Below are 25,407 nucleotides of genomic sequence, written 5' to 3' on the forward strand. Positions count from 1 at the left end.
GGTCCAGTGCACAAGCCTTTGAATGTGCAGGTTTGTCCTGATTTGCTGTTATGGTACATTAGGCAAATATTCTTGACACACATGGGAAACTTTTGAGCGTGAAAAACCCATTGGCTTTGCAGTTCTTGACACAAATTGGTGCGCCTGGCATCTACTACAAATACCCTGTTCAAAGGCACTTATATTTTGTTTTGCCCATTCACCCTCTGAATGGCACACATACACAATCCAAGTCTCAATTGTCTAAAGCTTAAAAATCCTTCTCCTGTGCAGTTCCTGTCTCCTCCTCTTTATCTACACTGATTGAAGTGGATTTAGGGTTTCACCTGGATTCACTTGGTCAGTCTATGTTATGGAAAGATCAGGTGTTCTTAATGTTTTGTAAACTCGGTGTAACGCTGTTATGGGTGAATGGGCCTTACCTGCAGCATATCACTGCTTTACAATACAAGGCAAGGTCTAGGAAGTACTGCCGTGCTCCAAACGTAAGGGCGTATTTGAGAGTCTTTCCGTCGATGATGAGGGCAAAATCGTTCTCCTTGTGAAGGGCGTCTCCCAGCATTCCACAGTGGTGGCTGAGGGTCTCCCTGGTTGCCTGTAAAGACACACATTTTCTCATCATTAGGACTACTATATCTAAACAGAACACATTCTGCAAATGACAGTGAAGTAAAGTAAATATAGTTGATGTTTTCAATGCAAGAGAACATAGCAACCTATTCTCCAGGGATTTCATTGACCTTATCATCAATACATTTATTATTTTTACAGTGCAAAAAATATGACAAGTATCATCTTTACATATGGTAAAGATTTTTCAGGCTTGCCAAAACAATTTAGGTTTGTTACAGATGATAGAACATCATGCAATATAGAACATAAGAAAATAACACAAAAATACATAAGGCACGCTCCATTAGAAACGGTTTGATGATTCATGTGGAAAAGCATACCTTCACATGGTATCGGGCATTAATAACAAAGTGTTTCTATTCTCTCGTTGTGCAGTTCCATAATTTAGTTCTCAGCAACCAAGTACTGTACAGTTAGCTGTCTGGGTTTACGAGCCAATTTTCAGGAATGTCCCGAGCCATCTGAATTTGTTCAAATTGAGAGCCAGGAATATTTCCATTTACTGACTAAACCTGGACTATTTTAAATCCCCGCTGACTTGAATACTACGGATACTTCACATGAACCCTCTGTCAGTTTAATGTTTCAAACTCTGAGAATTACACTTCAAATGGCAATTATGGCCTCAAAGAGGAGACTGTTATTCTAAGGGTTAGGGTGTACTGGTGGATGGGTCATGTTTGGCTTGGGAATGCACTGAACCTCAATATCATTTTCCCCGTAAAAAGCCACGTGATTTCCCGGATCATCTGCTGGAGCGATAAGCGGGGCTAGTAAATGTATCGGCTCCCGTGAGGACAGACACCCTAGACGTATGTCATTGGGATTCGTCATCCTTTGCGTTTCATGTTGAAAACCAAGAAGATGTACGGGTCACACAAAGCATCCCTGCTAGATACAATTTCCACAGATCTCTGTTCAGCGCTGTGCTGGAGAGCCCATTCGAAAGTCCATAGTCTTAACCCGGCTTTCAAGCGTCCTCGGAGGCTCCATCTTCTATAAGTCCCTAAATCAATGAGGGTGGTTAAAAATATAAGCCCTTGCTCTCTCCACTCTCCGTTCTCTTACTAAGCTGCCATATAGCAGCTGTCCTCCATGTTTTACATGCCTATTGGACAGAATATTCAGACTCCTGGCCAAGAGACGATTACTCAAATCACAAACTGTGCAAAACGTTTGGGATGTGAACGGATGTATTCTCGCGTTGTGTTTGTAATATAGTGATACGATGACAAGCGATGTTGAAATGCCATAAATGGCGGGTAAGATTAAGTGCCATCTAATAGGAGCGGCTAAGGCCAACATCCTGCACTCAGGAAAGCCCAGGATGGAGATGGACATACTGTAGTCATGGTGACATCATCTGTGCATCTGGAGAGAAAACCAATCAAGGATCCATTTCCAAGAGAGACCGGAACAGCTATGGATGTGCTTATAAAAGAGGGTTGGGAGGGTTCTGAGGATTGCGAGCATGTGGTTCTGGGGCCAAGGGGTTGGTTAATGGAAATAAGATATTAGACTGCTTGAAACAACATGGATGAAATGTGATCGCAGCTCTGGTAATATTTATTTGTGCAGTAGGATACATAACATCTTCTAGAGTATGTGGCTGTGCATACATTACTACAGGAGAGGTCGCACATGCCCCAAACAGACTAAATCTTTAGGTTTCGAATTGGGATTGGAGACAGACATGCTGCTCTCAGACCACACTAATCAATGACATGGGTATAATTGGGTATAAATTGTCCATCAATTTCTGCTGCTGTTGTTGTCTGGCGAGGAATTGGTGACTGAGATGCATCCTTGTGATGGTAGTTATTGAATTAAACAAAATAAATAACAATATTTGTGTGCAGCGGTCGTCAATATTTGGTCAAGTTGGATTACGACAAAGATGCCTATAATAGAACTTTGAATGACAGACTTTCCCACTCTCTGAAAAGGACCTTCTACATTTTCTAACCAAGCTAAGGAATTCAGCCAACTTGAACAACCTGATGTGCAAGTGATAACTCTGGTTCTTGCCAACATGTAATTTAAACTTTACACCAGCTGTGGTTACTATGTAAAGACATTGAGAGTATTAAAAAGAGCGAGGATAGTGATATGAAGTTCAATAATTGTCCTGTACGACTAACAGCCCATAACTAAGAAGTGACTCAAACGATTGTAAAAGTAAACTCACACATAAAGAAGGGACGAAAGTCACCCCGTTTGCCCCATAGGAGTCGCAGACTCCGGCAGACTCCGGTGTGGTCTGAAGAGTGAGGTAAGGTTGAGACTCACAAGTATCTGCATCTGGGCTTGTGTGAGAGCGAGCGTATCAGCTGGGTTACAAGACCTAGGTGGGCCCTTCCACCCAAAGGTATCATCACCTCCACCCGAAGGTGGTCACACCTAACACATTGAACAGATGGCTCGGCCGGGTGTGACTATAATGAAATGCAGGGGTGACCTAGTGGTCATGAATGAGGCTTGGGAGGGGTCAGGTGAGGAGGGTTAGATAACTAAGGGCATGAACGGGACCATGCAACCCTCTCCTGGCATAACAAAGCTCTGAAACCAAAGCTTGAAGGACAATATTTTAAGAGAAGGGCCTCAAGTTTCACAGAGAGAGAGAGAGAGAGAGAGAGAGAGAGAGAGAGAGAGAGAGAGAGAGAGAGAGAGAGAGAGAGAGAGAGAGAGAGAGAGAGAGAGAGAGAGAAAGAGAAAGAGGGATGAAGAGAAAGAGGGATGAAGAGAAAGAGGGATGAAGAGAAAGAGGGGAAGAGAAAGAGGGAAAGAGATGAAGAGAAAGAGGGATGAAGAGATGAAGAGAAAGAGGGAAAGAGATGAAGAGGGATGAAGAGAAAGAGGGAAAGAGATGAAGAGGGATAAAGAGAAAGAGGGAAAGAGATGAAGAGAAAGAGGGATGAAGAGAAAGAGGGAAAGAGATGAAGAGAAAGAGGGATGAAGAGAAAGAGGGAAAGAGATGAAGAGAAAGAGGGATGAAGAGAAAGAGGGAAAGAGATAAAGAGGGATGAAGAGAAAGAGGGAAAGAGGGATGAAGAGAAAGAGGGATGAAGAGAAAGAGGGAAAGAGGGAAAGAGGGATGAAGAGAAAGAGGGAAAGAGATGAAGAGAAAGAGGGATGAAGAGATGAAGAGAAAGAGGGAAAGAGATGAAGAGGGATGAAGAGAAAGAGGGAAAGAGATGAAGAGGGATAAAGAGAAAGAGGGAAAGAGATGAAGAGAAAGAGGGATGAAGAGAAAGAGGGAAAGAGATGAAGAGAAAGAGGGATGAAGAGAAAGAGGGAAAGAGATGAAGAGAAAGAGGGATGAAGAGAAAGAGGGAAAGAGATAAAGAGGGATGAAGAGAAAGAGGGAAAGAGGGATGAAGAGAAAGAGGGATGAAGAGAAAGAGGGAAAGAGGGAAAGAGGGATGAAGAGAAAGAGGGAAAGAGGGAAAGAGGGATGAAGAGAAAGAGGGAAAGAGGGAAAGAGGGATGAAGAGAACGAGGGAAAGAGATGAAGAGAAAGAGGGAAAGAGAGAGAGAGAGAGAGATGAAGAGAAAGAGGGAAAGAGATGAAGAGAAAGAGGGAAAGAGATGAAGAGAGAGAGAGATGAAGAGAAAGAGGTAAAGAGATGAAGAGAGAGAGATGAAGAGAAAGAGGTAAAGAGATGAAGAGAGAGAGAGATGAAGAGAAAGAGGGAAAGAGATGAAGAGAGAGAGAGATAGAAGCTAAAGAGGGAGAGAAATTGAATGAGAGGAGGAATGCAGCTGTGAGGACTTCTCCACATGAGCGTGGTCAATCCCTGATGGGGGCCATAAAACAGCATGCGGGCTGGCAAGCAACGTGTGTGTGTGTGTGTGTGTGTGTGTTACACACAAGAGTAAGAATAGACTCACATTTGACATATGTATCCAACCCTGGAACCAAAAACAGTGATTCCTCACAGGGTGAACTGGCACCACAGGGTGAACTGGCACCACTGAACACTAATGTATGGAAGTGTGTGTAGTGTACCGACTTTGTACAGTGTATGTCTGGGAATGTTTGGGTACAAGCGATTCATCACGAAATCACGATAACCGCAATCAAGCAGTGCAGCCATTTGCTCAAGTAGGGTCCCCATTTCCACTGAGGTATTTTAGTGCTAATGCTATGTGTCTCCTCCTAAAGCCTCTTAGTTATGGATAGACTGACCAGTTAACGTATGTGACTCAGTTGTGTTTTGTTTAGGAGTGGCTAGATGGCATCCATTCAAAAAAACACGAGAGATTCCATCAAGACTTTGTGATCCATTGTTGATGTAAGTCTTGAGTAATGTAGCAAACAGGACATGACACACTTGACAGGGATTCCGAGTTGGAGGACGTGTCTCCATTAGTCTCATACAGTTCTATACAACCGTGGACACACCCAAAGAGGGCATACACCGATAAATAAAGCACAGACATATTATGCACATACGTGCACACCAACAGCAACAACCCATGTGCGTTCATGCACGCACACAGGCAAACGCATACACTTCCCAGTCATTCTGCTGCCTCTAGGCCCAGTGTTCAGTCACGGCAGCTCCACCTGTCAGTGGGCATCAAGCAGAGCAGTCAATGATGTCTGAGAAAACAATGAGCCGTCACACACATTCTCCTCTGCCCTTCTGGTTTGACCCCTGACCTCTCTCTGCAATACACACACACTGCACAGAAAACTTCAGATAGGCTTGACTCAAGCTTTGATTCAGTTGACTAATTTATGGCCCAGTTCAAAGTGGAGATAAGGTTGTGCAACTCAGACTTTTGAATAAATCATGATTTTAAATCAATGTGATATTTGCGAAAAATTAATCAAGTGGATCTTAAGTCAGAAGAACACCCTTAGTTTTAGAAGAGTGTGAGAAAGACTGTGTGATTGTGTATAGCAGTTAGGGTTTCCGTCAGGAACATTTGGCGCTTGACAAGTGACCAGGAAGATTTTAATTTATCAGCCATTTCAGAAATGTATCGGTCATCCATATGCATTGGGTGCGTAACCCATTAGGCCATCCAATCACGCAGCCAGCACAATCAATAAACAAGGGATATTGGCTAACTGAGTCACATTTACATGTCCTTAAAAAGCCTATAACTAATTTCAAAAACATAATTCCTTGTATTTCAAACTGTAGCATATGCAAAACCGTATAGCCTATTGTTTTATTCGTTTTTATTTACCTAAAACAATAATTGTCCAACTCAAGGTTTAGCTGTCAGAGATTTGAGGACTAAATGCATAAGGGCATTGCATGCATAGGCCTATTGGCCTAGGCATCCACTGTATTGTATGAATATATACTGTATATAAAAGGAGGAGAAGCTTAGGCCTATAGCCCCAGAGAGAGGAAGCGAGAAGAGGTATGCCGGCGGCATGCTGCGACACCGGCATACATTTCTTTATACTTGTCAGATAGGCTACTGCGTCTGCTATACAGATATAGGTGTACAGAAGGAGGCTAATTAGTTCATTTTCATTTAGAATCTAAAGATAAGCATTATATTGTTAGATTATAGGAGTAACTCTGGTAGACCTAAAACATTCTTCCTCATCTCAAGATCAACTGTCAGAGTCAATTGGAGAACCAGTGCCTTGTGATATCATAGGCCACACCACACCAAACCTTCACAAAAATTCTAAACATTATTAGGGGAAAATTGTTTATAGGGAAAATACAAGCAGGATATTATATTGCGGCAAACACAACATTACAGTTGGAACTTAATTTGGCTAAAGAAAATGGGTCATTAGAATGAAACAAAACACTTGTGAACTGGTTTAAACATTCACAAAAGTTTTGAACAGGCTATATTGCATCAATTACCAAGAAAGGCTAATGCCTATCGTACCCAACAAATGACAGCAATAGGCTAATGACATTTATTTTACAATAGGCCTACCTAACCTATCTTAAACTAAATACGGACCACACAATTAAGACAGATCGAACGTAATTTAGCCAATGAAAATCTCTCAACAGAATGAAACAAAACACATTTTGCATATTTGTGACCCGTTTCACTAATTCACAGGAGAGCCGTTTGAACGTAAACTTTTTTTTTTATGAAAATGGCTTATTGAACATGTGAACTTTTCATATGCCTTAATAACAAACTTCCATGCCCTCTGTAAATACAAATACATTTGTGAAATTTCAAGCCTAGAATGGTTTAGCCACAGAAAAAGTCCGAAACCTTCCCGCTAGCCATGATTGGCTGAGATAATGAGTGGGCTGGACATGCCGAGATATAAAATAAAAATAAAATGTTATTGGTTACATTCACGTGTTTGGCAGATGTTATTACGAGTGTAGCGAAATGCTTGTTCTTCTAGATCCGACAGTGCAGCAATATCTAACAAGTAATATCTAACAATTTCACAACAAATAACCTAATACACACAAATCTAAGTAAAGGAATGGAATAAGAATATATAAATATATATAAATGGATGAGTAATTTAGAGCAGCATAGGCTAAGATGCAATAGATAGTATAGAATACAGTATATACATACAGTATGAGATGAGAATGCAAGATATGTAAGAATTACTAAAGTGACTAGTGTTCCATTTATTAAAGTGGCCAATGATTTCAAGTCTGTATGTTGGCAGCAGCCTCTCTGTGCTAGTGATGGCTATTTAACAATCTGATGGCCTTGAGATAGAAGCTGTTTTTCAGTCTCTCGGTCCCAGCTTTGATGCTTTGCCCCCGGTGATGCTGACCGCACCACCCTCTGGAGAGCCCTGCGATTGTGGGCCATACCAGGCAGTGATACAGCCCAACAGGATTCTCTCAATTGTGCATCTATAAATGTTTGTGAGGGTTTTAGGTGCCAAGACAAATTTCTTCAGCCTCCTGAGTTTGAAGAGGTGCTGTTGCGCCTTCTTCACCACACTGTCTGTGTGGGTGGACCATGTCAGTTTGCCAGTGATATGTATGCCAAGGAACTTAAAACTTTCCACCTTCTCCAATGCTGTCCCATCAACGTGGATAGGGGGGTGCTCCCTCTGCTGTTTCCTGAAGTCCACAATCCTCTCCTTTGTTGAGTGAGACGTTCCTGACACAACACTCCCAGAGCCCTCACCTCCTCCCTGTAGGCTGTCTGGTCGTGGTTGGTAATCAAACATACTACTGCTGTGTCGGCTGCAAACTTGATGATTGAGTTGGAGGCATGCATGGCCATGCAGGCATGGGTGAACAGGGAGTACAGGAAGGGGCTGAGCACACACCCTTGTGGGGGGTTCATTTGTAGCTCTGAGTCTCTACTTGTATCCAATGTAAAAAACACAATTTCAAATGTTGCTACATAAGACCGATTTGAGCCGGTCGGTCACATTTAAAGAACTGGTTTGGATTAATAAATAGGCCTAAAATAACAACAATGATATACATTAATAACAGGGAGTTACGCAAATTCTCGCAATACTTGAAGGTATTTTGACACTTCACAAATTTTCTCATGCCAAAACCGGATTACATACAGTGGGGAGAACAAGTATTTGATACACTGACGATTTTGCAGGTTTTCCTACTTACAAAGCATGTAGAGGTCTGTAATTTTTATCATAGGTACACTTCAACTGTGAGAGACGGAATCTAAAACAAAAATCCAGAAAATCACATTGTATGATTTTTAAGTAATTAATTAGCATTTTATTGCATGACATAAGTATTTGATACATCAGAAAAGCAGAACTTAATATTTAGTACAGAAACCTTTGTTTGCAATTACAGAGATCATACGTTTCCTGTAGTTCTTGACCAGGTTTGCACACACTGCAGCAGGGATTTTGGCCCACTCCTCCATACAGACCTTCTCCAGATCCTTCAGGTTTCGGGGCTGTCGCTGGGCAATACGGACTTTCAGCTCCCTCCAAAGATTTTCTATTGGGTTCAGGTCTGGAGACTGGCTAGGCCACTCCGGGACCTTGAGATGCTTCTTACGGAGCCACTCCTTAGTTGCCCTGGCTGTGTGTTGCGGGTCGTTGTCATGCTGGAAGACCCAGCCACGACCCATCTTCAATGCTCTTACTGAGGGAAGGAGGTTGTTGGCCAAGATCTCGCGATACATGGCCCCATCCATCCTCCCCTCAATACGGTGCAGTCGTCCTGTCCCCTTTGCAGAAAAGCATCCCCAAAGAATGATGTTTCCACCTCCATGCTTCACGATTGGGATGGTGTTCTTGGGGCTGTACTCATCCTTCTTCTTCCTCCAAACACGGCGAGTGGAGTTTAGACCAAAAAGCTCTATTTTTGTCTCATCAGACCACATGACCTTCACCCATTCCTCCTCTGGATCATCCAGATGGTCATTGGCAAACTTCAGACGGGCCTGGACATGCGCTGGCTTGAGCAGGGGGACCTTGCGTGCGCTGCAGTATTTTAATCCATGACGGCGTAATGTGTTACTAATGGTTTTCTTTGAGACTGTGGTCCCAGCTCTCTTCAGGTCATTGACCAGGTCCTGCCGTGTAGTTCTGGGCTGATCCCTCACCTTCCTCATGATCATTGATGCCCCACGAGGTGAGATCTTGCATGGAGCCCCAGACCGAGGGTGATTGACCGTCATCTTGAACTTCTTCCATTTTCTAATAATTGCGCCAACAGTTGTTGCCTTCTCACCAAGCTGCTTGCCTATTGTCCTGTAGCCCATCCCAGCCTTGTGCAGGTCTACAATTTTATCCCTGATGTCCTTACACAGCTTTCTGGTCTTGGCCATTGTGGAGAGGTTGGAGTCTGTTTGATTGAGTGTGTGGACAGGTGTCTTTTATACAGGTAATGAGTTCAAACAGGTGCAGTTAATACAGGTAATGAGTGGAGAACAGGAGGGCTTCTTAAAGTAAAACTAACAGGTCTGTGAGAGCCGGAATTCTTACTGGTTGGTAGGTGATCAAATACTTATGTCATGCAATAAAAAGCAAATTAATTACCTAAAAATCATACAATGTGATTTTCTGGATTTTTGTTTTAGATTCCGTCTCTCACAGTTGAAGTGTACCTATGATAAAAATTACAGACCTCTACATGCTTTGTAAGTAGGAAAACCTGCAAAATCGGCAGTGTATCAAATACTTGTTCTCCCCACTGTACATACCAGTATTTATAGTGAATCAGAGTTAAATTCCAAAAATATGTTTTCAATGTCACTAAGCAAAAAACAAACAACCAAAACACCAACAGCCACTACAATGTCGAAAGATGATTTTGTCATGAGTTCAGTACCATTTGCTTGATTTTGCGGATCCACGACTATGGTGTATTGACGTTAGTCAGCATTGGCTGCTACATGATAATCAGCTTGCGTTAGCTAGCCAGCGTTAGCTACCTAGCTACCTACCTAATACCAATGGAAACCGATGCAACCATGCTGGCTAGATGACCAGTGGTGACAGTGAGATCCCTATAAGATTCAAGGCTTTAATATTAATATTTGGTATTTTTGGGGAATTTTATTAGGATACTCATTAGCTGCAGCTACTCTTCCTGGGGTCCACACAGAACATGAAATATGACATAAAACTGAACATTAATAGACAAGAACAGTTCAAGGACCGAACTATACTGCACAAAATAAACACAACATGCAACAATTTCAATGATTTTACTGAGCTATAGTTCATTTAAGGAAATCAGTCAATTGTAATAAATGAATTAGGCCCTAATCTATAGATTTCACATGACTGTGCAGGGGCGCATCCATGGGTGGGCCTGGGAGGGCATAGACTCACCCACTTGGGAGAATTCAGAATTCATTTTTCCCCACAAAAGAGCTTTATTACAGACAGAAATACTCCTCAGTTTCATCAGCTGTCAGGGTGGCTTGTCTCAGACGATCCCGCAGGTGAAGAAGCCGGATGTGGAGGTCCTGGGCTGGCATGGTTACACGTGGTCTGCGGTTGTGAGGCCAGTCGGACTTACTGCCAAATTCTCTAAAACGACATTGGAGATGGTTTATGGTAGAGAAATGAACATTCAATTCTCTTACAACAGCTCTGGCGGACATTCCTGCAGTCAGCATGCCAATTGTAAGCTCCCTCAAAACTTGACACATCTGTGGCATTGTGTTGTGTGACAAAACTGCACATTTCAGAGTGCCTTTTATTGTCCCAAGCACAAGGTGCACCTGTGTAATGATCATGCTATTTAATCTGATTCTTGATATGCCACACCTGTCAGGTGGATGGATTATCTTGACCAAGGAAAAATGCTCACTAACAAGGATGTAAACAAATTGGTGTACACAATTTTAGAGAAATAAGCTTTTTGTGCACATGGAACCTTTCTGGGATCTTTTATTTCAGCTCATGAAAAACAGGGAACTAACACTTTACATGTTGCGTTTATATTTTTGTTCATTTTACTTAAATGAAAAAGGCGTTAATCTTTGCAATAAACAGTAGCCTAGGCAAAGCCTCCTCTCTCGCTTTCTCTCCGGACAATATGGCTGGCTATAATTTTACTTACCGGCTTTTCATTTATTTTATCAGCCAAAAGCTGCCAATTACCAGCTAATGGAAACCCTGATAGCTGAAAGCGTGAGCGCAATCCTAGGCTCCTTTGCACTGCGTTCACTCTCTTTGACTATCTCAGTCACTGAGCTGAAGTTGAAGATTCTACTTCCTGCACATTTCACTTCAGGTCTCGGGGGGGTTGGAAGATTTAGCACTGAAGAGATTTCAGCCTGCTTCAAGCCGCCGAACACGTCCCCATCTCTATGATAACTGTTTGTAAACATGGGGGAAAAAATATAATAATTACTCTCAGGCGCAACATAAGAGCAACTCCAATTCCCAGCAGCACCGATGGCAGGACCTCTGTTCATTGAGCCCGAATGGAGGGGTGGGGTGAGATAATTCCTCCATAATTCCTCCATGTTTTACAAACAACCTTATATGAGCATCTCTTGAGCCACAGGCGAATGGGAGCTGACATTTCAAAGGGGCCGTCCTCTCTTCTCTACCTCCACTTCATTTATCATGCCAACCAGCCGGTTGACAGAGTGAAGGCCGTCCGTCATCGCTGTATCCCCTCCTCCCTTTCTACATTCCCTCCCTTCATCCCTCCCTCCTGCTCCGACACACACAGTGAGCGGGTCCTCCTCCGTCCACGGCTCTGTTCCCTCGCTTCCTCTCCTGGAGGAGTGCAGCAGTGGTTTCTTCTCCTCCTTTCCGTCCCCCACGACAACAGACAAGACTGTCCCTGCAGGGGCCCGCTTACCTCTTCCCCCTCTACTGCTCTGCTTTTAAAGAGGGTTAAAAGGGGGTTCGGCTGGAGGCCCACCCGGGCCACCTTCTGTTGAGTTTTCTACATCATGCAAAAGAAGGCATTCTGGGCTCTGGTTATGTGCTGACCGACATCCCACAAGGCACAGTCAGAGCCTCCAGCCCCAACCTCGGCCCCGGCCCTGTGACTGGCTGGGGTTCACTTCACTCTGGATCGAGACATCTCTTCAACTATGGGTTTGACATAGAGGCATCTGCACTGTGGTCACTAGAGGCAACTTACACAACAGAGTGGGTTGTTACTGTCACGTCCTGACCTTAGTTATCTTTGTTTTATTTATTATTTTGGTTAGGTCAGGGTGTGACATGGGGGATGTATGTGTTTTGTCTTGTCTAGGGGTTTTGTATGTTTATGGGGTGTTTACTAGTCTAGGTGTTTGTATGTCTATGGTTGCCTAGATTGGTTCTCAATTAGAGGCAGCTGATTACCGTTGTCTCTGATTGGGAACCATATTTAGGCAGCCATATTACGTTGGGTATTTCGTGGGTTATTGTCTATGTATTTGTTGCTTGTGTCTGCAAGCAACAAATATATATATATATATATATAGCTTCACGTTCGTTTTGTTGTTTTGATTAGTTTGTTTAAGTGTTCTTCGTTTCGTTATTAATAAATAGAAGAATGTATTCGTATCACGCTGCGCCTTGGTCTTCCTCTCTTCATCCACATTACGACGAACGTGACAGTTACAGAAGAGAAAGAGAATCCAAAGACAACGAGAAGAGGAAGAAAAAGACTAAGGAACAAAGAAAGCAACAGTAAAGCCAAGTTCAACGTCACCGACTATGACGGTAGTTGGTTTAGCAACATGCAAGATCACATTTGTGGTTTGTCAGAGTTTGTCTGACAACACGCTGACAGGACTAGTCTTCTTCAAACACTAAAGCAAACACTATGGTTTAAAGTTAACATTACGCCTTGTTCCTGCAATGAGTTTTAATGCACCATATTATTGTTTGTTAGTCAACTATTTTGACCCTTTTTTTGTAAATGTTCCCACAAAACCAGGTGGGAATTCCACAATACGACAAATACAAATCATGACAAAAACAAAGTGATTAACCAGTCATAACTAGCCAATGGCAAGTTATGACTGATTACACAGTAAGCAACCAATCGATTAAACACAGGATATGACATCATGGAACACCCAGCTTCTTCGCTTCTAGAAACTTTAAAAAAACACAAATTAACAAACTTAGTTGTGCCTAGCATGAACTGAACTCTGCACTATTACAACCTTCTGAAGCCGTCATTTATACTCCCTTCATCTGAGTTTTCAGGATACGTCGCTAATAGTCATCAAAAGCACTAGCTGATTGGGGGACACACCGAGCCCTGTTTTAAGTGGGATTACATTGTCGGTCAAGGCAATTGTGGTGGTGACTTACCAACCTTTGGCACAAAGACTGTGTTTTTTACATTCTGAGCGGGCTCCAGGGTACAAGCCAAACCAGATTCGTGTTTTTGTTTCACACACAGGGATGGATTATGATTATAATTGGGGTTGAGATGGAGCGTTTGGATTATGCAGATTGACAGCATTAACACTAACAATCCTAAAATAACTACATTTCCATGAAAACAGTTAAACAAAATAACTTTTAAGGGTAATTGTCACGATCACTGTCTTCAAACTCCCCGTCATAGATGAGCCAAGGCGCAGCTTGTAATTCCACATCTTTAATAAAGTGAAACCTTCACAAAAAAAAAAGGTAAACAGAAACCGAACGTGACGCAACCGTGGCGCACACAAACACACACAGATAATAATAATTACCCACAAAACCAGGTGGGAAAAAGGCTACCTAAGTATGATTCACAATCAGAGACAACAATAGACAGCTGCCTCTGATTGGGAACCATATCCGGCAAAAAACAAAGAAATAGAAAACATAGAATGCCCACCCAAATCACACCCTGACCTAACTAATTAGAGAAATAAAAAAGCACGTGACAGTAATAAGGGACTGTATTATAGGGTTCTATTCACTAACAAATGGAAGAAAACTGACCTAAACGGAGAGGGACTACCTGAACTTGTCCGATAAGAGTTACCTACGCAGTTACTATAGCACATCCCCTGTTCAATGTTATAATAATAATAATGTAGATTGAAAACAGATCTTCAGTCTGCTGTACTCACGTCAAGTGTGTCTTCGTTTATCACCAGAATGCCAATATTCTTGGTCAGAAGTTTGCAGGAGTATCCTGGAGAGAGACAACTGAAACAAGAGATGAGCTGCAATGTCATCTTGTGCAAACATCAAACATCTAACATACTAAAGTCATGAAGAAAAAGATTGTTCATGCCATCATGCATTATATTTTTTCCACATGGAAAAAAATGGATAAAAACAAAAAAAATCCTCAGCAATCTACACTCAAAACCCCATAATGACAAAGTGAAAACAGGTTTTTCAAAATGTTTGCACATTTATTACAAATAAAAAACAGAAATACCTTAGTTACATAAGTATTCACACCCTTTACTATGAGACTCGAAGGTGCATCCTGTTTCCATTGATCATCCTTGAGATGTTTCTACAACTTGATTTGGTAAATTCAATTGATTGGAAATGATTTGGAAAGGCACACACCTGTCTATATAAGGTCCCACAGTTCACAGTGCATGTCAGAGCAAAAACCAAGCCATGAGGTCGAAGGAATTGTCTGTAGAGAGCCGAGACAGGATTGTGTCAAGGCACAGATCTGGAGAAGGATACCAAAAAATGTCTGTAGCATTGAAGGTTCCCAAGAACACAGTGGCCTCCATCATTCTTAAATGGAAGAAGTTTGGAACCACCAATACTCTTCCTAGAGCTGGCCGCCCTGCTAAACTGAGCATTCGGGAGAGAAGGGCCTTGGTCGGGGAGGTGACCAAGAACCCGATGGTCACTCTGACAGAGCTCTAGAGTTCCTCTGTGGAGGTGGGAGAACTTTCCAGAAGGACAACCATCTCTGCAGCACTCCACCAATCAGGCCTTCATGGTAGAGTGGCCAGACGGAAGGATCCTCAGTAAAAGGCACATGGCAGCCCGCTTGGAGTTTGCTAAAAAGGCAACTAAAGGCACCTTAAGATCTAAAAACAAGATTCTCCGGTCTGATGAAACCTAGATTGAACTCTTTGGCCTGAATGCCAAGAGTCACGTCTGGAGGAAACCTGGCACCATCCCTACGGTGAAACATGGTGGTGGCAGCATCATGCTGTGGGGATGTTTTTCAGTGGCAGGGACTAGGAGACTAGTCAGGATTGAGGCAAAGATGAACGGAGCAAAATACAGAGAGATCCTTGATGAAAACCTGCTCCAGAGCGCTCCGGACGTCAGACTGGGGTGAAGGTTCACCTTCCAACAGGACAATGACCCTGAGCACACAGCTAAGACAACGCAGGAGTGGCTTCGGGACAAGTCTCTGAATGTCCTTGTGTGGCCCAGCCAGAGCCCAGACTAGAAACCTTACCGAGCATCTCTGGAGAGACCTGAAAATAGCTGTGCAGCAATGCTCCCCATCCAACCTGACAGAGCTTGAGAGGATCTGCAGAGAAGAATGGGATAACTTCCCAAATACAGGTGTGCCAAGCTTGTAACGTCATACCGAAGAAGACTCAAGGCTGTAATCGCTGCCAACGGTGCTTTAACAAAGTACTGAGTAAAGGGGTCTGAATACTTATGTAAATGTGAAATCAGTTTATTATTAATACACTTGCAAACATTTCTAAAACCCTGTTTCTGCTTTGTCATTATGGGGTATTGTGTGTAGATTGATGAGGGGAAAAAACGATTTAATCCATTTTAGATTAAGGCTGTACGTAACAAAATATGGAAAAGGTCAAGGGGTCTGAAAACTTTCCGAATACACTGTATTATGATTATCTTTTTAAAATAAACTTTAATACAAAAGAGCAAATGTAGGAGAAGTAATATGTTATATGTACTCCCTCCTGAAATTGAGCTCTCTGTTTACTTCGATGTTATTAGCTTAAGTACCAATGGGATGAAAAAGACAACAAATTCTTGGAACTTCATTAGGTGCACAGTAACAGTATTGAGTCCATCAAAGTCTATAAAGACAAGACTAATTCTCCGGGTTACATGTCTGTTTTCTGTTTTAAGGGGGCAGTTAGACCTTTGTTTGTTAAACATGGCTCCCTAGTGAGCGGCAATATCAGAGTGGAACATCTGTGGGCTTCGTCAAGCTTGGAAATGACTCCTGTTTCAATTTGAGGGCTTACCATAAAACCTAGATCTGCATGAGTGTTTGGGTGGGACTGTGTCTGAGAGAGAATTACACACACACACACATGTGCTTGAACACACACACACACACACACACACACACACACACACACACACACACACACACACACACACACACACACACACACACACACACACACACACACACACACACACACACACACACACACACACACACACACACACACACACACACACACACACACACACACACACATACACATCCAGGTTATGGGAGGGTTTGGCCGGCCGGCATTTCCTTGTACCATCGCGCTCTAGCGACTCCTTCTGGGGGGCCAGGTGCCTGCAAGCTGACTTCGTTCACCAGCTGTACGGTGAGGCTGGCTTCCGGGTTAAGCGAGCAGTGTGTTAAAAAGCAGTGCGGCTCGGCAGGGTCGTGTTTCGGAGGACACATGGCTCTCAACCTTCGCCTCTCCCGAGTCCGTACGGGAGTTGCAGCGATAGGACAAGACTGTAACTACCAATTGGATATCACAAAATTGGGGAGAAAAAAGGGGTAAAAAGTTGCTGCCGGGGCAGTGGGCTTTAGGGGGGAGGGTGGGGGTGGCACTCAACTTAATCTGGGCATGGTGAAGTTAGGGTGTAGTTGAGGAGAGAGTGGGTTGTTAGGGTAGGCCAGTGGGTTGTTAGGGTAGGCCAGTGGGTTGTTAGGGTAGGCCAGTGGGTTGTTAGGGTAGGCCAGTGTTTGCGTTGCCTTTTCACGACATCGGCTGCCACAAGCAGGCTGGGAACAGAAGAACACGGAGAACGGGACAGAGTCTAGTTCGTCAGCCCCCCTTCGCCACAAAAGGTGAACCACCAACCTAGGCAGAGGGTGTTTTATTTTCAGGCAGAGGAAGAGGAGGAGAAGGGAGAAAACAGGCTTGGGTAGAATACCGTATACATTTTGAAATACCCACGGTATGATTTTCAGTACTGTCAAAAACATGCATTTATTTACTTTTGTGGTTGCTACAACACTGCTTAAAACTGTCTAAGATGTGCCAAAGAAATTATCTTCAGCTCAGGGCTCCAGCTATGCATTTGGTTTGCTAACTTGCTAGCTAAGCGAGGCCGGCACGTTCTTAGCCATTTTACTAAAACGGCCACATCTGAGGACTTATAGTGACCATGCGCTTTGAGGGGGAACATGGGGAGGGTGCACATGCCTAACGTCAGCTCTCTGGTGCGTTGACAGCAGCGGTAACTTTGGAACCCCTGTGGCTGACAGGTATGTATGTGAGAGGGGGTGTGTGTGTATGTGTACATACTTATGTTATTCCTGTCCATGCCATGTGGTGTAGCAACACATCACATGCATTTTGAAGCGAGTTGTGCTGCCAACTTTTATAGAGAAAATCTGCTTGTCAATACACCGTTTTGCATTCCATGAGGAATGGCCACAGTGCTGACTGCGCTGGCTGCCCAGGATATGTCTCGTTTCCTTACTCCTGTCTCACCTGTGTGTCTCCATCTGAATGAACACTTTTATGATTAATTCATCCGTGCCTGTTTTTCGAGTGCTCTAAATGTATGCCAATCTTGAAATTAGCTACTCATACCTGGGATATTGTTCAAAGGTAAGCTAATAAAATATAATATGGTCATTTATCGGATCCTTTTATCCAAAGGGACATAAAATACAACAACAATGTGGCTGGTGCGGGAATTATATCCACAGGAAACGTCTTAATGGCGTCATTTTCTCATCTCAACTGTCTTCCTGGTCGTAGAGACATCACCTACCCAGATCACAATCAGGTATAGATGTTTCATTTCACAATGTCAGGGAAGGACATCATTTTGATGTTATTTTGATGTTTTCTGGTCAGATCTCTTTCTTATGGTCCACTTCGACTCTTTGTCCAGTCTTACCAATGTTGATGGCCGTCTCCTGCTTGTCCCCAGTCAAAATCCAGATCTTGACGTCAGCCTTCATCAGGGTCTCAATAGTCTCAGGCACCTTGTCCTGAAGCTTGTCCTCGATGGCCGTGGCCCCTAGAACATGCACGTTCTATAGAGGAAGAGAACAAAAAATGTGGTAATAAGAAGGAGAAAATCTGACAAGAGAAGGGGCTTTACAACGTCATGCGAGGGGTTGGACTGTGTCACTCATTCATTTACTCCCTGTTTTTTCACTCGAGTCTGCTGCGCTTGTTTTTCCACCCCTCCAACGCTGGGGAATGGATTAGGGGATTTGGGGTTAGGGTGAGGGGGGCAGGAATAGGGGGGAAACTTAGGGGCCAGTTGTAGTCACGGCACAGTGGTTGTGTGAGAGAGAGAGAGGGGGCCGTCACGGGCGAGGGACTTTGGGACGTGTTATCCCGACCACTCCCGTCTCAGCCTCCAGTATTTATGCTGCAGTAGTTTATGTGTCGGGGGGCTAAGGCCAGTCTGTTATATCTGGAGTAGTTATGCTCTCTCTAACTCTCTCTCTCTCTCTCTTTCTCTCTTTCTTTCTTTCTCTCTTTTTTCTTTTTTTTCTCTCTCTCGGAGGACCTGAACCCTAGGACCATGCCTCAGGACTATCTTGCCTGATGACTCCTTGCTGTTCCCAGTCCACCTGGCCATGCTGCCTGCGGCTATGGAATCCTGACCTGTTCACCGGACGTGCTACCTGTCCCAGACCTGCTGTTTTCAACTCTCTAGAGACCGCAGGAGCGGTAGAGATACTCTGAATGATCGGCTATGAAAAGCCAACTGACATTTACTCCTGAGGTGCTGACTTGTTGCACCCTCGACAACTACTGTGATTATTATTATTTATTATTATTTGACCCTGCTGGGTACCTATGAACATTTGAACATCTTGGCCATGTTCTATTATAATCTCCACCCGGCACAGCCAGAAGAGGACTGGCCACCCCTCATAGTCTGGTTCCTCTCTAGGTTTCTTCCTAGGTTTTGGACTTTCTAGGGAGTTTTTCCTAGCCACCGTGCTTCTACACCTGCATTGCTTGCTGTTTGGGGTTTTAGGCTGGGTTTCTGTACAGCACTTTGAGATATCAGCTGATGTAAGAAGGGCTTTATAAATAAATTTGATTTGATTTATCTGCTAGTAAAGGGCCTGGGGTACCTGGGAGACCCCAATGCTTTTTGTGACCTAGGCCAAGCTGCAGTATATCTGTAACCCACTAGCCATATGAAACCCCACAGAGAGGGGAGGGATGCGTTAAAGAATGTTGCTACATTGTCTTAACGTTGACACAATGTTGCAGGTATTCCAGCCAGGCTAAAGCAAGATTTCAAACAGTAGGCCTATTTGAACCCAAGAATGCAAATAGGTTTCAATCAAGACGACCCCTGAAAATTCACCCGAACATCTACAAAATAAATGTACAGGCATACGGTTTAATTTGCAATTTTATTTAACCTTAATTTAACTAGACAAGTCAGTTAAGAAGAAATTCTTATTTACAATGACAGCCTAGGAACAGTGGGTTAACTGCCCAGCTCGGGGATTCAATCTAGCAACCTTTCGGTTACTGGCCCAACGCTCTAACCACTAGGCTACCTGCCACCCCACAAGGTGTGTTTGTGCATAACTTATTTCAATGAAGACCAAGTTATAGCTGTCTGAGAGTAGCTTGTCAAGAGTGTTCTGCAAAGAGATGTAATGTGGTGGTGTGCTTCCCTTTTGATTTGCTCTAAAAGTACATGTTGAGGTCACAGTTACTAAACCCTTCGACCATAGCTACATCCCAATTTTCTACTTCACCTGATGTATGCAATGACTGGTATTAGAAATATGGTGGAAACTGCCATTAGCCCATTCCTCCACCAATCCAATGCTTTTTGGCGTGGGAAGAAGTGAGCAAGTGCACACTTCAGGAGGAAGGAGGGAATTTTGGGACATGACCCTTCTCTCAGACTGCCACCTAGTGGACTTATCACATCCCTGCACCCTCCTCTCAGAACTTTTGTGTTGACACAGTGATTTGAGTATTTTGTTTTGGGCAGAGCTGAAGGTCTGGCGGCAGTGGAGCCCTGCACTTGATTTACTAGTGTGGCCGCCTGTGTTTGACTGGCACTTCCAGATCATGTCCTATGGACATTCCCTCCGCTACTCCCTCCTATGGACATTCCTTCTGCTACTCCTCCTATGGACATTCCCTCCGCTACTCCCTCCTACTGTCTCAACTCTCACTTGCTACTCCCGCTATGTACATTATTTATCCTGCTGCTCCACCTCCATCCGTTCTACTCCCCCTATGGCAATCACACCTGCCACATTAAAGGTCCAGTGCAGTCAAAAACGTTATTTCCTGTGTTTTATATACAGTACCGGTCAAAAGTTTGGACACACCTACTCATTCAAGGGTTTTTCTTTATTTCTACTATTTTCTACATTGTAGAATAATAGTGAAGACATCCAAATTATGAAAAAACACAATAACACAAATAGCCACCCTTTGTCTTGATGACAGCTTTGCACACTCTTTGCATTCTCTCAACCAGCTTCATGAGGAATGCTTTTCCAACAGTCTTGAAGGAATTCACACATATGCAGAGCACTTCTTGGCTACTTTCCCTTCACTTTACTTTCCCATCTCAATTGGGTTGAGGTTGGGTGATTGTGGATGCCAGGTCATCTGATGCAGCACTCCATCACTCTTCTTCATGGTCAAATAGCCCTTACACAGCCTGGAGGTGTGTTTTGGGTCATTGTCCTGTTCAAAAACAAATGATAGTCCCACTAAGCGCAAACCAGATGGGATGGCGTATCGCTGCAAAATTCTGTGGTAGACATACTGGTTAAGTGTGCCTCAATTTCTAAAACGTTGGACCTTTAATCAAGTTGAAGGTCTGAAATCGGTTCTACTGATTTGTGTTCAGCAAACCACTCAATGGAATGGGTGGAGAGTTTTAAAATGGATGCCTTGTGTAAGGGGTTGGTGTCCTTAGGGTGAACCAAGCAGGCAGTAATTATCTTGTTTGCAGAGCTGATCGCTCATCATTGGAATATCTTGGCTGATATGATTCAGCCATACTGATATCAGGGAAGGATACAGTTTACATAGAGGAGGAAAAACTAAATCGATTTTGTTTGTAGGGTAGACAAGATAATGGTAAACTGTGCAGGCAAGGAGATTTAACCTAAAACGAGTGTATCTTATCTTGGTGTGTCCCTAGATCAATCCCTTTCTGGGGACCTGATTGCTGCAAAAATTCTTTCTAAAATGGTGAAGAAATTGAAATGTTTTAACATTAAAGTTAAGAAACTGCTTGTCTCAACCTTGATTCGGTGTCATGTTGATTATGCCTGCTCTGCTTGGTATAGTGGGCTGTCAAAAAAGCTGAACAAGAGAATGTTATCCGGTATATGCTGAATGTCCACACTAGGACCCACATAGGGTTGAAAATGTGAAGAAATCTGTGCTAACTTTTACCTGGTGGTGCAGACCTACAGGATAATTGTGGAGATAGGGGAAGATGGTGATTGGTGGATAGGGGTTAGTATGGGGTTAGATGGGGACTGATGTGGTGTGTGTGTGTGTGCGAGGGCGAACGGGCATGTGTGTGTGAGACTGACCTTCTCGATAAGCTCATAGCTCTCCTCCAGTTTGAAGGCTCGTTTCTGCAGGGCACTGGCGGCACAGTGGAACACCTCCAGCCACTGCTGATAGGATGACTCGCTGAGCTCAGCCACAGCAAAGCATAGAGTACGCAGCCCTGAGACATAATGGACAGACGACACACACACCACATCAGTCCCCATCTAACCCCAATCCACCATCTCCCCTATCTACACAATAATCGTCACTTCTCAACTCACCCGAGTAAACCCAGAAGGCTTAAGTAACCTAATAATTCCACAACAGGTGTCCGCTCATGGCGAGTGCCATTACTTTGCATTTCTCTTCAGTTACATCATTTAAAAAATATGTGGTTTATAAGCTGCAGAAACGAGAAATATGCAGATTTTTCCACAAGGGAAATGTTAATGCAATTCTGCCAACCTCTCACAAGAAGGTAGTATATTTATAGAGGTAAAGCAATGCAATCTACTAAAATATTAAGTTTGAATACAGAAACGCATCCCTCCTTCCTACCTTCCTGCCTTGAAGTAATCAAATAATCGAGTGGATTGGTGAAAGGAAAGGGGTAGTAACATTGATTAAACCTATCCAATCACTTACAGATCTATGCTTACCTCAATGGAAAAAGGAAGGAAGAATGCCTTTCTCAACTTTTTTTTAATCGGTCCTATGTGTGTTAGGTAGACAGGGGGAGCTGTTCCCTCACTCAGCCTCGGTGGCAAACTGCTCCAGGTGTTTCAGAGGGATCTCTTTATACCTGGAACTGTCGGCCAAACGGTCGTAGACCACCGTGTCCTGTTGGAAACAGCACAGTCATTACATATACTGTCTGGACAGCCAGCAAATAACTGCCATGTAAACAAACCACAATGTAAAATCACTGGATACCAAACACCAGTGATGTATGTTTGGGATGGGCAACTTTGTTGGGGATGGGAGCCACAAAAAAATCTGTGTACCCATATCCATACCCACACGCGCAGTCAGAGCCTTGCCTTTTGGCACACCTTGCGAGTACAACATTTTGCCACGGGGCGTAGAGAAAAGGTTGTACTTTCACATGTTTGTCTTTAGAATAATGATTCTGTGTAGTTATTGTCAAAATTATGAAAATAGTGGGCCATTTTAGTCAACTAAATGCCCTTTCATTTTAGTCACATCACATTTTGATTGCCTCATTAACCTATAGTAAACCTAAATCACTGCACAAACATACATAGCCTTGTCCTACCAATATGTTTCTCTGCAAAACATCTTATCACAAGATTCTCTTCCAAACAGCCAAATTGGCAGAAGAACACATGATACCCTTGACAGGGTTCCAGACAAACATTTTCCCCTGGTGGCACTGGTGCCACTCACATTTTCAGTTGGTGGCAGCACATGATTTGGTCACACCAATTTTTCCCCTCAGCATCACACAATAGGAACAATTTGTAATCACCTTATGAAGCCATTCACAGTGCTTTAGACTGTGTTATAGACTACTGAGATTATAGGCTATTCAAGAAAGCAGGAATGCATGATTCAAGATATTTTGATGTGCAACCTAAACTAGTGATAGTCATGAATTGTGGTTTGACAATAGGTTATTGTTGTTATATTTTACTGTTAAAATAGGGCTCCAGAGATGAATTTGCCTACATCTTTATGTGCACTAATATCGTAGGTAAATTTATTTGGGGGCTAATTCAAACACATGAGGAAGTGAAAACTCAAAACACATTAACTCGCTAACACTAAATATAATGAATGTCTTAAAAAAAACTTTTGGGGGGCCGTTCTGCAATTGTGAATTTTCCGCACTTTGTATCTCAAAGTGATATCAAATATCTCAGTTGTAAAATAGTTGCTATTGAGCTCAATATTAAGAGATGACAAATAAAAAATATACCCACAGAAAGCTGAGAACAACAGTAGTTGCTTCCAAAGCTGTGAATTTCCCGAACAATTGGATTTTGAAATGTTATCCAATCAGAAGCTTTTTTTCTCTCTCCTGGTGCACATTGGGGGAGAGGGAAAGAGAGCGACTCGCTAGTCACAGCAGCAGCAGCAGCAGACACTTTCATTACAGGAACTGTGAGGATAATGCACTTTGTTTACTTTTTGACAAAATCATGTTTTAGCCACCCAAAAAATGAGGCATTTTGAAACTTTTGAGAGAGGTGACCATCTAATGGATGTTCAGCTGATGCTACCATTTCAACATTTTACTTGCATAGCCAAGTCAAAGGGTCGCAAAATGGGATTAAATAGTCGTAGTCTGGAGCCCTGCCCCTTGACATACTGTAGCTGTATTGTAATCAAAGTTCTGTCATAAGTAGTGGTCTGATAGTTTGCTGTAACCTATCTAGCCAGCATTATCAATCTGTTATTATCTGAGTGTATACACTCATAACAGCATTATCAATCTTATTATCTGAGTTTATACACTGAGTATACAAAACATGAAGAAACACCTGCTCTTTCCATGACATAGACTGACCAGGTGAATTCAGGTGAAAGCTATGATCCCTCATTGATGTAATTTGTTAAATCCACTTCAATCAGTGTAGATGAAGAGGAGTCAGCTTAAATAAGGATTTTTAAGCCATCAGACAATTGAGACATGGATTGTGTACGTGTGCCATTCAGAGGTTGAATGGGCAAGACAAAATATTTAAGTGCCTTTGAACAGAGTATGGTAGTAGGTGCCAGGTGCACCGGTTTGTGCCAAGAACAGCAACACTGCTGGGTTTTTCCAGCTTAAAACGTCTTATGGCTGCAGGGGCAGTATTGAGTAGCTTGGATGAAAGGTGCACAGAGGTGCCCATAGTAATGTGCCTGCTCCTCAGTCCCAGTTGCTAATATATGCATATTATTATTCATATTGGATAGAACACACTCTGAAGTTTCTAAAACTGTTTGAATGATGTCTGTGAGTATAACAGAACTCATATGGCAGGCAAAAACCTGAGAAAAAATCCAAACAGGAAGTTGGAATTCTGAGGCTGGTCGATTTTCAACCAAGATCCTATTGAATTCACAGCGAGATATGGATGAGTTTGCACTTCCTACGGCTTCCACTAGATGTCAACAGTCTGTAGAAACTTGTCTGATGCCTCTACTGGGAAGGGAGGCCGAATGAGAGGGGAATTAGTCAGGTCTGCCATGACCTGACCATGCTCTAACCATGCGCGTTCACATGAGATGGAGCTCTGTTCCATCGCTCATCTGAAGTCAATGTAATTCTCCGGTTGGACCGTTATTCAAGATGTATGTTAAAAACATTCTAAATATTGATTCAATACATCGTTTGACATGTTTCTACTGACTGTTACGGAACTTTTGGACATTTCGTCAGCTTTTAGTGAACGCGCTTCCTGACGTTGGATTTGTTTACCAAACACGCTAACAAAAATAGCTATTTGGACATAAATGATGGACATTACCGAACAAAACGAACATTTCTTGTGGAAGTGGGAGTCCTGGGAGTGCATTCCGACGAAGATCAGCAAAGGTAAGTGAAGATTTATAATGCCTTTTATGAGTTTTGTTGACTGCACAATTTGGTGGGTAACTGTATGGCTTGCTTTTGTGGCTGAACGCTGTTTTCAGATTATTGAATATTGTGCTTTTGCCGTAAAGCTTTTTGAAATCTGACACAGCGGTTGCATTAAGAACAAGTGT

General features: G+C 43.0%; 1 pseudogene; it reads right to left on the minus strand.

The window, feature by feature from the left end:
- Nucleotides 1-22,761, minus strand: part of LOC139563789 (phospholipid-transporting ATPase IA-like) — a 125,771-nt pseudogene extending 103,010 nt beyond the window's left edge.
- Between the last annotated feature and the right edge of the window lie 2,646 nt (nt 22,762-25,407).

The sequence above is a fragment of the Salvelinus alpinus genome, chromosome 1 (genome assembly GCF_045679555.1).
Source record: "Salvelinus alpinus chromosome 1, SLU_Salpinus.1, whole genome shotgun sequence".
Taxonomy (NCBI): Eukaryota; Metazoa; Chordata; class Actinopteri; order Salmoniformes; family Salmonidae; genus Salvelinus; species Salvelinus alpinus.